This window comes from Diceros bicornis, chromosome 33 (assembly GCF_020826845.1).
Source record: "Diceros bicornis minor isolate mBicDic1 chromosome 33, mDicBic1.mat.cur, whole genome shotgun sequence".
Classification (NCBI taxonomy): Eukaryota; Metazoa; Chordata; class Mammalia; order Perissodactyla; family Rhinocerotidae; genus Diceros; species Diceros bicornis.
Window position 1 is genome coordinate 34,923,657 of NC_080772.1, and position 16,732 is coordinate 34,940,388.

General features: G+C 41.0%; 1 protein-coding gene across 1 annotated transcript in view; it reads left to right on the plus strand.

Moving 5' to 3' along the window:
- RALYL (RALY RNA binding protein like) overlaps nt 1-16,732 on the plus strand; it is a 706,869-nt gene that overhangs the window by 578,315 nt on the left and 111,822 nt on the right. The window lies entirely within an intron of this gene.

The window sequence follows — 16,732 nt, forward strand, 5'->3', positions numbered from 1 at the left end:
ACACCTAAGTTAGCCTCCTACCCTCCCACAAGGGTAGGGGCACTACCTCCCTTGACACTTACATTTCAAAGAGATGGTGCCCAGGTCCTGAGAAAAGACATCCATGGGTCATGGAGGGTTATCTAGTCTTCAAAAGGGTTTAGGTAAGTTTCAGAAAGAGAAGAAAGTCCTGACAATGACAACTTTTCTAAAGTGAATGCTCAAAGAAAAAGGAGGAGGGAAATCTCTTCCCTTATTTTCAAGAGGGGGTATTAAAACAAGTTTTTAGGCTTTTGTCTCCATATTTATTTATTAATTTTTTTTTTTTTTTTTTTTGGTGAGGAAGAGTGGCCCTGAGCTAACATCTGTGCCAATCTTCCTCTGTTTTGTGTGTGGGACGCCACCTCAGCATAGCTGGATGAGCAGTGTGTAGGTCCATGCCCAGGATCTGAACCCACAAACCCCAGGCAGCCAAAGCGGAGTGGGAAAACTTAACCACTATGCCACTGGGCTGGCCCCTCAATTTCTTTTAAAAGTACAGTTGAGAGTGATGTTGAAGTGCCGGCTCATGTAAGATTGAGGAGCAGTTCCTTTTATGGTGCCCCTTCCCCAGATGTCGACACTTTGTACCCCCTCACTGATGGCTCCCCTGAAGCCCCAGGGCTTCTCCTGTAACGTTCCCATCGCACAGAGAGGGATGCTTTGTGACCAGACTGACAGCTTATCTTCTAACAACTGGAAAAAAACTAGTAATAAGAAAAGTTGTCATGATATAAAGAATGTCTGAGTCCATACAAAACGAGGAGAGGAGAAAAGATGAAATGAATATTTATAACATAGATGGACATGATTGGATTAATGAGAAACCAACAGCTCCTCTTCCTCTGTCATCTTTTCTCACCTTTATGGTGCAAATGATTTTTTCAACCACATGGGACTATTTTATAAAATTAACTAATTCTATTATCTTTACAAAAATTTATTTTCCCCTGGTCAATTAAAGTTCAAAAATGCTTATCACAGGGGCCACCCTGTGGTGTAGCGGTTAAGTGCATGCGCTCCGCTGCTGGCAGCCTAGGTTCCGATCCCGGGCCCGCACCAATGCACCGCTTGTCAGGCCATGCTGTGGCGGCGTCCCACATAAAGTGGAGGAAGACAGGCATGGATGTTAGTTCAGGGCTAGTCTTCCTCACCAAAAAGGGGAGGATTGGCATGGATGTTAGCTCAGGGCTGATCTTCCTCACAAAAAAAAAAAAAAATAGTCATCACAAATTATAAGCTAATAGAAAATGTTGAGTTATAGAAAGAGTTTGAAGTTCTAATTATGAGCAAGTTCTGCACAGTAAAAAAAGTGGTTTATAAGTTTCTGAGCATTGGTTGGCTTTAAATATATTAATTAGAAAATAGTCCACAATTTTTTTGTAAACATTACGTAAACTATTTGGTGTCTTTGCAAGAATAATGCTTCTGATTGAATTATAAGGACTAAAAGTGAAGCTAGAAATGCCTCCTTTTTCGATGTCGAGACAGATGAGGGCAAAAAAGCAACATAGTCTCCCCAGGTCATCAATCAGCCAGGTGTGATGAATACTTCTCAGGAAAATTAGTTCTTTTGGAAATTAGTGAACTCTGTTAAACTTTCAAAATTTCTTTCTAGTGGAATGATAACATGATTGATGATTCATCCTTATTGGCACTGTTAAATATCAGATTACTCAGAGTACTGAGGGATCTTCTTCCACATCCAAGCGCTGACGTATATTTTGTTTATGTTTACTGTAAGGTAGACTCACAGGACAAGCGGCTTGGTGTGAGCTCAGCATATTACATTCCAAATGAAACTGAGATGATACGTAGTTTGCACTTTAATCTTTGTCTGAAATATCTTCTCTCTGGCAAAATCTCTGCTTGTGTGTCAGAATCACTCAGTCCTGAAAGACATCAGTGGGCATTAGAAGGAGCCCTGGATTGAAAGTCAGGAAACCTGCACCGACTTCCTCTATGTGCTACCACCTGCCTAGCCGACTAGGAAATTATAAGCAATCCAACCTCTTTTAAGCCCAGTTTTCTCATAATAACATGAAGGAGCTGAGATAAACCATTTCTTAGTTTATTCCCATTTCTAACATTTTGGGATTCTGCTATTTACTTTCTAATCCAGACACTAAAGTAAGAGATAGGTGCTTCAGTAACGTGTTTATTCCTTTTTTCCATCAAACTCTATCCATTATCTTAAAATATTCATATCTTTTGACTAAGTAATTCTATTTCTAGAAGTATATCTAAGAAAATAATGCTAAATGTTTAAAAATGTAAAAAAAATATGAAATTATTCCCAAGATGTTCTTGCAGTTTTATATAATATTGAGTCATCTTATCCAACCCAATTATTATGCAATAATAGATATGGCATGTCCGTTAGATGGACTGTTCACAAAGTGTTCATAATGACATGGGAAAAGATGTAAGATTTGAGTAGTGAAAAAAAGCAAAATTGTATAAACAGCACATATAACAGTATCTAAGTACAGGCATACCTCATTTTATTGCACTTCACTTTATTGTGCTTTGCAGATAACTGCATTTTTTACAAGACCCTCCACCAGGAAAAACATTATGACTCATCCATTGAAGGCTCAGATGATGGTTAGCATTTTTTAGCAATAAAGTTTTTTTTAATTAAGCTATGTACATTTTTTAGACATGTTATTGCACACCTAATGGACTACAGTATATAGGGTAGACATAACTTTTATATGCCCTGGCAAACCAAAAAATTCGTGTGAATCACTTTATTGAGAAATTTGCTTTATTGCAGTGGTCTGGAACGGAACCCACAGTATCTCCAAAGTATGCCTGTGTATTAACAGCATTTATTATATAAACAGACAATGGAAACTATTTAACAAATGAAACAAACATATTCAGAGAAAAAATAGAGATCAAAATATTGGCTATAATTGTCCGGACAGTAAGAATATGGTTGATATTTTTCTTGTAACTTTAATACCTACTGCAAATTTTCTTTAATGAGAATTTTATAACCACAAAAAAAAAAAAAAGAGAGAGAGAGAATTAAAAACCAGATTTTTCCAGTGGTGGATGATAAACATCACACAAAAGCATGCGTGCAGGCAAGAAGGAGGACTTTTTGTGGTTGGTGTTGTAGAAAATCAGTTAAACAGATACAGCTCTTCATCTTTAGAACTAGACTCCTGTAGTTACCATGGTTATTAGAAAAGTTAATTTTCTAAAAGGGCAGCTTCATTAACACTCGTCTTACAGACCAGCACAGGCCAGCAGCCCTGTGCGGAGAAGCAGTTACTGCCAGGGCTAAGCGCCGGAAGTGGCCTGTCCGTCAGAGGATGCCACATCAGGATTAGGAGCTCGGCATGCGGGGGGAGTGGAAGGAGCCCTGTGCAGGGGGAAAGCAGCTAAAGTCATCTCATCTTCAAAAATGGAGAAGTCAAAATTTATGAGCCCTTAAGTGGTGCAGTCAAATAAGTGATCAGGAATGCATGGTGATGGCATTTCCTCTGACTGCGGGTTAGTGAGCCAGGAATACGACAATGGCGCCTGCCAGACAGTGACTGTTCCTCGTTATATTTACCTCAGCCAGCTTTGCTGCTGCCGCTGCTTTACAGGGCACAGCGTAGAGAGCTACAAATAGTAACAGAATAGTTTGAACGAGGCCCAGGTTACAGCCTAAGGTACGCAGAGCGTGGGACATGGCGAAAAGAGAGGGCACGGGTTCTGTGCTCCTGACTCTTAACAGAGGGAATCTATGAATGCAGGACAACCAATGGTAAAGAGTCTGAGTACAGTAAATGCATCAGAATGCGCTTTTTATGAAAATGCTACACCAACCAATAGCTGAGTTTAAAAAGGAGACAGAGGACGACCCAAAAAATACAGAGAATGATGTGTGAAATAGCATTTCGAGTTGGATTGCTTAGCAACTGTTATGGGCATTTTAAGTCCTATTCTTACTAAATCTATCCATGACATTATGGTGAAGACATTATTGTAATATTGTGAGAATTCTAGAATTTAGGTAGAATTGTAACTTCTAATTTCTTGATTTGCTGAAGATTGTCTTTTTCTCTCTATTTTTTTTTTGTAACTTTCTATTACCTAAACTCAATATAGCAAATCTCAGGTTTAGAGGGTTGAGAAAAGAAACATTATATGAGCAGTATTTGAAAATACGAACTAAATGGAGTATAAAAAAGTTGAAACATATGGCAAGAAAAAAAAGATATTATGAAAGAAATAAGTATTATCAGGCATCCATTTTAACTGAAAAATCAAACATTTTTAAAAATATAATGCTGAAGAAATAAAAGGTAAGAAAGAATAGCCTTATGTGTAGATGAAGCGCAATAGGGACAGGCTGTTATTAGACCGACAATCTATACACAGTCTGGCCAGAGAAAGTTGCCATCCAGTGGCCCAGTCAATGAACCACAGGTCCCTGGCCACAGACCCAGATCCAGAACAAAGCTCCAGTCCTGGGATATTGACTGAAAAAGGCTGGAAAGGCAACTGCGCAACGCAGTCAGCTGGTCTCCATGAGGGATCTCGGGATAGCAGCCATTAGAACTTATTAGGAGCCAAGACAGAAACCAAATTTTAGAGACAACGCAAATTGGTAGAGACAAGAATGAAGGAGAAAATAAATATTTCACGTGGGGTCAGCCCTGAGAGTCTGTCATGGAATGATGGAGACTTGGAGAGGATTTGTGATCCTAGCAATTGTGATGGACCACATGTTCTCCAGCCTGGAAGGATGACTTATCTCTAAGCCTCTGTTAAGAGAGCTGGCTCAGGGATTGACCGGGGGCAGCCTATATTAGAGACTCTCAGTGGATCTAGTGGAGGAGGAGGAAATACAGATTCACTAATATAGTCATTTGTCAAGTAATTATTAAGCACCTACTGGACACTGTTCTGGGCACTGAGGATACATCACTTAACAAAATAGACAAAAGTCTCTGACCTTGCCTTCAGGGTGAGGTAAGTGATAATAAACAAAAGTGAACAATTAAATTAACCATAAGTTAGAAGGTAGGAGGTGTTATAGGAAATGCAAAGCAAGGAAGGAGGGATAGGGAAAGGGAAGAGGAGGAGTGTTGCACTTTTGAATAGGGTGGTCTGTGAAGACCTGGCTGAGACGGTGATATTTGAGCAAAGACTTGAAGGAGGTGATGAGCGGGTAAGCTTCTACGTGGGGGAAAAGCCTTCTGGGCAGAGGGACTAGCAGCATACAGGTCCTAAAGCAGAAGTATAGGCATGTGTTTAAGAAAAAGCAAGAAGGCCGGTGTTTCCAGAGTGAAGTCAAATGAAGCTGGGGGCTGGGAGGAGGTACGAGGATGGCGGTAAAGATATTATGGGGGCACCAAATCACGTAAAGCCCCGTGGAGCACTGAAGTTCTTTGATTTTTACTCTGAGTGAAATGGAGAGCTTTTGGAAGGTTTTAAGCAAAGAACTTACATTCTTAAAGGTCATTTAGCTTTATGTTGAGAACAGGTTCTGAAAGAGTGAGGGAGGATCATGGGGAGACAGGAAGGAGTTTATAGTGACTCAGATAAAGTGGTAGCAACTGAGATGAAAAAGTGGTTATGTTATGGATATATTTTGAAAATAGAGCCAAAAAACTTACTGATAGGTTGAATGTGAACTGTGAGAGAAAGAACAGAGTCAAGGATATTATTATCTACTGCTAGATAAAATTTACTGGCTTAAAAAATCATTATTTGCATATTCTGCAATCTGGGCTGGGTGCTGTTGAGTGGCTCTGCTCTATGTGGTCTCCAAGATGGCTTCTGCACTTACATATCTGTACTTCGGCTGGGGCTGGCTGGAACAGCTGCGGTGGCGGAGCATCTTTCTCCACATGGTCCCTCCGTAGGGTTAGCTTAGACTTTATCACAGCACAGTGGTCTCAAAGTGATCAGAGTTTTACATAGTGACTGAGTTCAAGAAGAAGGAAGAAGCTGCCCGTCCTCATAAAATCTGGGTTGAAAGTTCCGTAGTGTCACATCTGCCACATTCTATTCATGAAAGCAGGTCACAAGCCCAGTCTATATACAAGCTGAGGGGACACAGACGCCACCTCTTGATGGGTGGAGGGAAGGAGTTGATGATGGCCATCTAGCCTCCATAGATGTCTCCAGGGTTTTTGGATTGAGCCTCTGGACTTACCAAGTTGCAATTAATGAGATGAGGATTACTCACAGTAGAGGTTGGAATAGGCCAAGGTGGGTGGTAGAGATTAGGAGTTGAGTTTGGGGACATGTTAAAATTGAGATCTCTATTAGACATCTGAGTGAAGATATCAAGTAGACAGTTGAATACCCAACCTGGAGTTCAGGGAGAGGTCTGCACTGGATGTCCTCATTTGTGAGTCGTCAGTATGTACACGGTATTCAAAGCCAAGAGACTGGATGAGAACAAACACCAAAGGAATAATAAAAGATAGGAAAGAGAAGAATTCCCAGGACTGAGCTCTAGAACACACTAATATTTGAAGTCAGGAGCTAGCAAAGGTGACTCAAAAGAAACAACTAGTAAGGTACCCCCGCTGGGGCTGGCTGGTACGAAACCCAGTAAAGAAAATGTTTTCAGGAAGAAGTAATCAGCTGAGTCAAGTGCTCTGCAAAGTTCACGTTAACCGATAATTCACCAGTGGACTGAGTCAAGTGCTCTGCAAAGTTCACGTTAACCAATAATTCGCCAGTGGACTGAGCATTGTGGAGACTGTTGGAGACTTTAACAAGACTGTGTCCATCAGGGTTGGGGTCATGGCTCAATCCTGCAGTTAACACAGGGAGCAGCCCAGGACGGGGTGGGACCTGGGACTGTAAATCCACACTCATAAAATGGCTACAGTTGCAGGGCTGGAGGGACACTGACATGAAGCCAAAGGCAGCCCTGCCAGTCAGGTGGAGCATCCAACACAGTCCAGGAGGAGGCAGTATTGAGTAATCCAGGCAGATGATTGGCATCACACCGTTTTGTCAGCATGTGGGAGTTATGGTCATTAAATTCTGACATTAAGTGCGAGGATTTAATTTTTTCAAAGAACAGGGGTCACGGTGGGGAGCTGAGTCTGGAAGGGGCTGAGGTTACCAAGACAGGAACTCAGGCAGGAGATGAATCTGCCAGACAAGTCTGTCACTGGGAAGAGGGCGGAAACACAGGTAAGCAAAACATGCGCAAAAATGAGTTGTTGTTCCCCAACGTTGTAGGCGTTAGCTACAACTTAGGCTGAATGGGTTTCAAGTGTTTTACTAAGAGAAGGCGGAGAAGAGGGTGCGGCTGCCCCTGGGACCTGAACGGGTAAGAGAATGTGGGGCACAGGTGAAGAGTGTGCACTGGAAGGAGAGGGTGAGGGAGGCTTGTGAGGACAAAGGTCAACTGCTCAACTCAACCTACATTGGCTGGCCCTGTGAATATGTGTGTTATGTCATTTAGCACCATTTACACTCTGCACAGCTTATTATCGCTGGCATTCAAAAGATTGCGCAGAATTGTATTGACTCTGATATCTTTATTTAAAATGGAGGGAAAAAAAGATAAATGACATCAGAACTCTGCAGAGAGCAGGACTGCGGATTGAGACCTGAAACTGGATAACCCTGTGATTACCGGCTTCCCAGTCTGCGCTCCTGGCACATGCCGTTTCTCGGTAGGATTTCACAGCTATTAGCAAGTAACTAAATAAGACAGTTGAAAGAGACAGCCGAGCAGCTACTTGCTAGTTTTTCTTAAATTTACTTCCTTTTACTGCATAGATTTGGAACTGAGATGAGCAAATCTTCCAACCAGAAAATAATTGAGTTTGAAAGAATCTCTTTCCAGAAAATCATTTTTCTTATTGTAATGGAAAGATCCACAGAGTTGTGTGCACTTCCTTCCAATGTGGGGTGTGGTGAGGTTAATTCTGGAATCATAGTGGAGAAAGGTGATATTCTGCCTTGGCCTGATATCTACCATGCCTACCCCCAGGGCTGTTGGAGAAAGCAGTTCAGGTCTCCCGGGAGAATCTGCCAACGGGTAATGATCTCTCTTGCCAGGAGGTTCTTCTTTATACTTCACATCCATTCTTCTTGCTGCATTTCAATCCTCCGGGTAGAGTTATGAAAGAACGTTACAGTTGGTCCCAGGGAGTTGAGCCCTGCAGCCTCGATTTCCAATGTGGCGAAAGTCATAACTGTGAGTGTCAGGGCTGCCACTGAGATTCTTGGTTGATGCAAGAGCCATTCGTTAACCTGTCCCTGGAGTTAGGAGCACAGACGGTGGTAACTGCAGATGGAACTTACCCAGGGGCCCGCTGATAGCCTTAAGCAGGGATTTCAGTTGGGCAGGAAAGCCCTTGAAAAAGGTATCACAGGAGGGGAATAAGGGGAATTCTCTGCTTTTTAATTCAGAGAAATGGAACCTATTGTAGGCAAATCCCACCACCGGAGTGAAGGAGCCTGGCTGTCCTCATCTTTGCGGTAAATCTGATGCTCTTTTAATGGCCAACAATAGCATACAGGAAAATGGTACAAATATACTATAATATTAAGGACTGAAAGTCTTAATCAGATTGCGTGAGTCATCATCCCACTGTATGACTTTCTAGCTTTAAGATCTTGGGAAAATTCCTCAATCCCTCTCTGCCTCAGTTTCCTATGTATAAAATAGAGACAACAATGGTACCAACTTCACAGGGATGTTATGAGGGTTAAATGTGCTAAAATGTTTAGACTAGTGTGTCAATTCAAAATATTGGCTATTATCATAAATGAGACATTAAGAATCTATTATTATTCGTACACATTGGCATATGGACTGTATGTCTAGAACCCTAGGTTCTGCTGCATACGTTATACTTCTTTATTCCTTTTGTAAGTTTGAGCAAATACTATGCTTTCTATTGGCACAGAGTTGGTAAATACATATTTGGACACTATTCTCTTTTCCTTCCTATTTCTGTGGCAGACATAGGTTGATTACAGCCCCCTACACCCTGAATCCTGGGTAGGTTTTAGAATACTTGTCAATACTTTGTTCCCGGCAGCCACCATCAATTAGTCAGAATTGACATGAAAATTAAAACTTATTTGACCTCTCAGCTTTCGAGCACACAAGCTTTTAAGGAAATGGTTATTCCCACTCTCAGCCACGTCAGACTATCCCATCATGTCTCACCCAGAACTCTGCTTTGCCACAAATTTCTCAATGTAGTTGATGGGACATCACAAAAGGCCACACTTGGGATCATCCTTGGGCATCTGTCATAACTCTACACCCTTATAGGAGGCCACACCTGGAAAGGGCTCTGGTTGGCGCGAGAATGCCCTATGAGTGACTGTCCATGGTCGGTGGACAACGATGTCTTGGACTCTTATTCTACGGAAGACGTTGACTGACAAGTCACCCTCAGTCTTCTTTGGGCACATAGAGGCGGAGAGGCTGGTGCCTGTTCAGGGCAGTCTTCTCCCCATCCATGCACCAAGGGAGATTGTTCTTCCTAACAAGCCTTTTGTCACCGCAGCAGGAGCTCGGAGGGTGCGTCTCCTGGGCATTTAGGCCCTGGTTGGCCAGTGCAGAAGCCTGGGCTGCTTTTGCTTTTGTTTTTTCTCTTCAGGTGAGGAGAGGACAACAGCCGAGAGAATAAGTACCACAGAGAGATTCTGATTTTCACTGGATGTCAAAGAACTCACCTGCCGTTACCTGTGCATATCCTGTCCCTGTTACATAAAGAAGACTCTCATGTGTTTGTTTTTTAAGTCTTTTGGAAACGAAAGAATTTTTAAGAATACTGACAGAATTGTGTCATTTTTTAATATGCAAAATGTTCAGTAAAGGAAGAGATCTAAGAATCACATAAGAAGTACTTATCTTTGATCAAAATCATCATCTTTTGCTCACATTTAATCGTTTACCTTGAAAACAAGCCTGTTTAAATCAGAAGGTCTTGGACTGATAGAAATGTCATGTGGATGTGTTTATATTATGAATGGCTAATGAGGAAATGTAGAATAAATTTTAAGTATCAAAATAAGGTTCCTATAATCCTTAAGAAGGTTATTAAGCTATGTGAGAAATAGCATATCAAATTATTTCGTAAATGAGGAGCAATTAACTCATCGTGAGTTAACTCTTGCTTAACCTGGACCTGACTCATGCCCCATATGGGGCCACATAGACCAGAGGTCCAGCCAGCATAGCATTTATTGTGTTCTTTATCCTTTCTTAGAGCATAATGCAGAGGCTAAAAGTATAGACTTTGGAGTCAGGCCTGTGGTTGAATTCAGACTCCATCACTGTGCTGTGTGACTTTGAGAAAATTACTTGATCTTTCTGAACTTTAGTTTTCTCATCTGCTGTTGTCAAAATTACGTGTATTAATAAGCTCTGGTTGTGGTGACCATTATTAGACTCTCCCAGGCTTTGTGGAGAGAGGGTGGGGCAGATAGGAGTCAGCCACACTCTTCTTCTCTACATAAAACATCTGCACCCACGTTTGTCTTTAAAACACTATTTGAAATGCAGGTAAAGAACAATCCTTTTTGATAAAAAAAGTAAGCAGTAAAAAATTCCTCCATCACTTTAATGGATTAATTCATTCCTTCCTAGGTTGACAAACTAGATTTAAAACATCACTAGATTTCAATACTAGTTTTGGCCTGAAAAATCAACTCTAATCTGTATCTGAGAATGTAATGCTGCTCCAGTTCTCTCCCTTTCTAGCTTAGGTTATGCACACATGAGCTACTTCCAGAGAGAAATCTTCTTTTCTTTATTTACTCCCATCTTCACAGAACAGATTGAAGGCCAGCAACATAGATCTGGACACAGAATTGCTCACTCAGTCTACATTCGGGGGCCTCTGCTGTGTGCTGGGTGCCATGCTGGTTACAGGTCAATACAAATGGCTGAACAGTTCTCCTGCCCCTTTTTGAGCCTTGTATCTACACACATAAAGAGATGTGATCCCGTATCTCTCTCCTCAACCGTTTTCTTCCCATTCCCCACACTCTCTCTGGGTGCCCACATTCTCTCCATTGATGTCATATCCTAACTGTGCATTGACGACATGACTCCTAAGTCTGTATTTCCAGCCCAGATCTCTTGCCTGAATTCCAGACCCACATTTTCATCTGTTGTCCCTGCATATCTTCACCAACACATGCCAATATGATTCATTAATATATAACTGCTACACCAACATATTCCCCAACCTAGACTCCCTATATCTGCTAACTGGCCCTGAATCCAGGAACAAGGATCAGAAGACTCATGGATAAAAAATAATAATAACAATGTTGGCTAACATTTATTAAGCATTTATTTATCTATACATTTATTCACTTATCTAATTAACTTAGATATCTAATGTATTCAGTTATTTATTATCTAATTCTCACAACAGCCCTATGAGTTAGGTCTGTTATTACCTCCATTTTGCAGATGAGATCATTGAGGCACAAAGAAGAGTGCCCTACTTTTCCCAGGCCACACAGCCAGAAGGTGATAGAGTCGGGACTAGAATCAGGCAGTCTGATTCTAGAACCTGTCCCCTTACGCCCTTTGGTGCATCCATCTTAAATGTAGGTCAGGGCTTGGGTTGTCCTTGCTAAAGAGAATAGATCAGAAGGTAGTAAACAGTGTTGCTGCTCAGCAGTTGTAACTACAAAATCCTATAAATATAGCAGGGCAGCAGACTTATACGGCACTTTGGATTCATAAAAAACCACTAGTTTTACAAAAACAAGGCACTTGAAGTCATTTCTGCAAAAAAACGTAATGTATGCCAAAGCACAGGGATGTGAGAAAGGAAGACGCTGCCCAGACAGTGAGCAGCTGGCTCAACTTGGCTGGACCAGGGACTCTGTAGGCTGCAGCGGGAGCAGGACAAAACCTGGGAAGATGCACTAGAACCAGGCCGTGAATGAACCTTTAGTTATATTAAAGGATTTGGACTTCACTCTGTAGTCAAAAAATGGAAGTAGGGGTGGGGGAGTGGGGCAGGGGAAGCTCATCCGATAAAGTCATTGCTGAGAGCCTCCTATGAAGTAGGTATGAATCCGGGTACTTGAAATTCAGTGAGTTCCTACCTTCAAGGGCTCTGCAGTCTGAATATGGAGCTTGGAAAATACACTGGCAATTTTTAGTACGTCGTGATTAAGTGTTACCGGGTGCTGTGAGGACAGTTATGAAGCACTGCTGACCAACCTCTGGTGCCTTACAGGAAAATACTTCCTAGAAGCACTCGGAGATTTGTAACGAAGGAAATTACATGATCATATTTGTATCACAGAAAGATAGTTCTGTTAGTATATACGGCTTTTCCAAAGAAATACTAAAGGAGGAAGGTCATTGAAGAGATTATTCTAATAGCCCACATAAAAGTTGATGATCACTTGAACTGTGATAATAAGAATTGAGAGGTGAGAGCGGAATGAAGAGGCTTTTGGCAACAGAAACAACAGAATTAGGAGGATCCACTGAATGTGAGTGTTCTTGGAAAAGAGTTAATGAGAAAGATTCTAATCTTTCTCATTAGGGCACCTAAGTGGCTGATTATGCCGTTGAGTTAGTGATATAACGAAGGAACAGCAGAATGAGGGAGGAAGACAATGAATTTGGTTCGGAACATGTTCAGTGAAAGGCACCTATGATTGGAGATGTATGGTGGGCAGCTATGGCCACGAGACACAAATAGAGTGATGCTAGAGACGTAAGTTTGGGAATATCCAGCATGTCAACTCAATCTGAAACTAGATGACATTTCTCAGTAGAGCACAGAAAGTATAAAGAGGAAATGTGACAGTGCCATAAGGCACATATAAGAAAAACAAAACAAAAAACAAAATAAATTGATGAGAGGCAACACAACATGTGCCATACAGCACATAAACTTGGGAGCCAGAATGCTTAAATTCAAATCCTAGCTCAACCACTTGTTAGCTGTGTGACCTTAGGCAATGTACTTAGCGTCTTTGGGTATCCGATTCCTCATCTGTAAAATGAGATCTACCTCAGTGGGTACCATGACGTTTAAATAAATTAATGTTTATAAAGCATTTTGAATAATGTCTGGCCCTTAGTAAATACAGTTTAGTTTTTCTGTTGTTGTTGTTAAATACAAAGTATTATAAATTCTTTAGCCCCAAATATTGATCTTCATTTTGCATTCTAGTTTATATCTTTATCGTGCCTTATTTTCCTGAAGGCTATGGTTTGTTAATCTTATTCTACTCCTAATTCTGGTGAGTCCTGCATGAAGCATTATTAAATTCACTACTTATTTCATGTTGAAAGTAAATCTTAGGGAAGATAAAAATCGGTCCTTTTCTTTGCAAAACAATTACCTTATTAAAAACTCAGAAAATTTCTCTCTGGGCATATCACAATGTAATCATCTGATTCTAAGAATTAAACTGATAAACAACCTTTTCCAAAGGGATATTTCTCCTACTGGTTTTCTTCTTTTACATGTTTTTTTTCACTTTTCAGGACTAAAATAACAAAAGTGAGCTTCTCATATATTCAAGCAGTTTCCGCTCTTAGAGTTACCACCTATCTTTGGCATAATCATGGCCATCAGGGTCCACTCTGTGCCAGGATCTGTGCTAGTCACTCTGAATACATATTCTCATAGTCTTCACAGCAGGCCTTTGAGTTGGCTATCATGTTTGCTATATAATTAGTGGTAAAAATCTAAGAATCTCTGAACCATCTCAAAGCTATGGAAGTTGACTCCATGTAATGAACCATGACGGAGCAGTTGGTTACAAAGCAGAGCATCGTTCAACATGGGCCAGTTGTCACTTTCCTCTGCAGTGTGTCATCATTTTGAGGATGAGACATGAGGTGGGCTGGCCTGGTGGTGACTCCCCACCAAGATATCATGTCTACGTTATCACTGACAGCGCTCAGGAGTCCTGGTACTTAGGTTTGTCTTCAGTGGCTTAGGGTGATGAATGAGCAACCATCTTTCCTTTCTGCTCAACTCATAGAGCATCATCAAGCACCTCCCACCTGGGACCACCCATTAGAAGGCTTAACACAGAACTGTCAGGAGATTTTTGCCTAGGCAGAGGTGAAAGTTTAACGTTCTTACCAGTCTTAATGAAACTGTAAGTTAGCCTGTTAACCCAGGACTATTGTCCTGAGAATAAATCATAATGATGGAGATAGTAAGTATTGGAAGCTCAGAGATAGGACTGTCACTGTAAGATGAGGGTTTCAGAATTGGCTTCATGAAGGAGTTTGATTGAGATAAGCTCAAAGGATAGACAGATCATGCATAGGGAAAGGAAAGAAAAAACAGTATTCTGGTGTAGAAATAGAATGCTTAAAGACAAAGCAAAGCTAACCCAGATTTGTTTGGGCAATAAATAGACAAGTGTCCCAGAATGAAGTGGTTAGTAAGAGGAGCGATCAAAAACAGCATGGAAAGCTGGTGTGAGGTATGTTTGTGAAGAGCTTTCAAATGACAAGCTAAACAGTTTGGGCATCATCCTAAGGTTGTTGAAATTGCCAAGAAAAGTAGGGACATGAAAATAGCATTTTAGGGGAATTAATCTGTCAGTAGTGTCAGAGACTGGATTCGTGGTGTAGAGAAGGAATTCAAAGTATTCTGAACTTCGAAGTCTGGGAGAATATTTTGATATATATTAAAACAAAGAATGCCTATTTTGAGAGGTTGTTTCTAATTCCTCCCAATAATATAATCATATTTCATGCGATGGCACACTTTCTTCTGTAAAGACCATATAGAAATATCTTAAGATCGTGGACATACAGTCCCCGTTACAACCACTCAACTTGCTGCTTTAGCACAAAAGCAGCCTTAAACAATATGTAAATGAATAAGCATGACTGTGTCCCAATGAATTTATTTATGGACACTGAAATTTGAAGTTCACATAATTTTCACATGTCAGAAAATATTATTATTCCTTTGATCTTTTCCAACCATTTAAAAATGTAAAAAGCATTCTCAGCTTGTGGGTTGTATAAAATCAGGTGGTGAGTGGGACTGGGCCCATAGGCAAGAGTCTGCAAACCCCTGATTTGTAGAACATCAGTCAGAACTCTCAGTCCTATGTCATTTTGAAAACTTTGAATTCTCTTAAGTCTTCAGTCTTCTTAAGTCTTCTATAGAGCATTTGGGAGGAGACAGTTGAAGTGGTGAGTGAAATGCTAAAAGTCGAAGACGACAACTAACTAGTTAGTAAGACTAACCTTATTAACCACTGGGATCAGTGTGGCAACATTTTCCCCTATACACTCCAATCCAACAGCTGCTTGTCTGAAACCTTCAGAAAAAAGGAAAATCAATCAATAAATACTGCTTCAAACACATTCTGAACCCAGCATTTTAGTAATCACACAGGGAAGGCAAAAGTGGTGGATCCTGCTTTTACTCGTGTTGTTTATGATCCCTAAGGAAAGCAGTATGATGCAGTCCTTAAACAAATGGTGCAGGGGGCAGCACTGAAGGAAACTTAGTGTGAGACCAGTGTGTCGAGTTGGATGCAACTGTGAGCAGAGGGTTTACGTTTGGAGAGACAGGCTAGGCTGGGGTAAGTAATGAGAACTAGGCTGGGAATCAAGTAAAGAGGGGGATGTGGAAGTCACATAAAGGAAGAGTTGATGGAACATTGCTAATTGAGATGTGTAGGATGAAAAAGAGACGAGTCAGATTAAGTGTTTCGGAATTCTTTCACCACATTATTCATTGCCACTAAGAAGCATGCAGCAGTGAGAGGCGAGGGGGACAGCGTAGGCAGTGGGAGGGGGGAGCTAGGAGGCTGGAGGCTAGCACCTCACCCACGAATCACACACGTACGCTAAGTCTGGAATATGTTAGGCTGAAATTGTTGGCGAATATAGAGAGAAGGGGTCCCATTAATACCCACATGTTATATGTTTTTCAAGTGTTATTAGATGGGAAATAAGGGAGAAGTGATATCGTCACAATGTTGACAGTCCCAACAAGTAAATAGTCTCCGGCACCACATTATACAGAACCCTCTCGTTTCTTCAAGGAAATTTCTTTCGATCATTCAGCACTGGTCATGTCTTACAAAACAGGCATATCCAAACATATTTCACCATTTATCTTCAACTTTTTTCCCTTAATTCTGTTTACTTATCCATATCTTAAATGTACGGGAAAAACGAACACACAATATGGCAAATAATTTACATGGAGGTATGGATAATATTGGAATTCAGGAAAGGAAAAGTTGCATAAATGTACACCTCCAACTCTTAACACCAACTATCGGTTTCCTCTGCTTCTTCCCTGCCTGCTGCTGTTCAGAGGGGTTGGTAGGGCGCCCGCTCCCTGAAGGAGTCCCTTCCTGCTGTGATTGTTCACTCAAGGTGTCATGGCGTGTGGCAGAGACCACTGTCAGCTCTGCCCATGAGTGGACCCAGGCCTATTTCTCATAAGCTATTTTTTATACACACAGAATGGAATAGAGAAAAGAGACTATTGCCTTCATTGTTTAAATTCATAGAAAAGTCAAGTTTTTTGGCCTAATTCTAAGACAGTCCCTTCAATTATCCACTTCAATATGTAAAAATAATCAGCTAGTGCTCAGTAAGTGTTTGTTGCGGAATTAAATTTCCTGCCATTTTCCTACAACTATTTATATATAAATAAAATACTTTAAAGTATGAAAGCTTCTTAAAAATTTTCAACACCAGGATTTGGAAGAAAATCTGCTCACTATTTGCCTC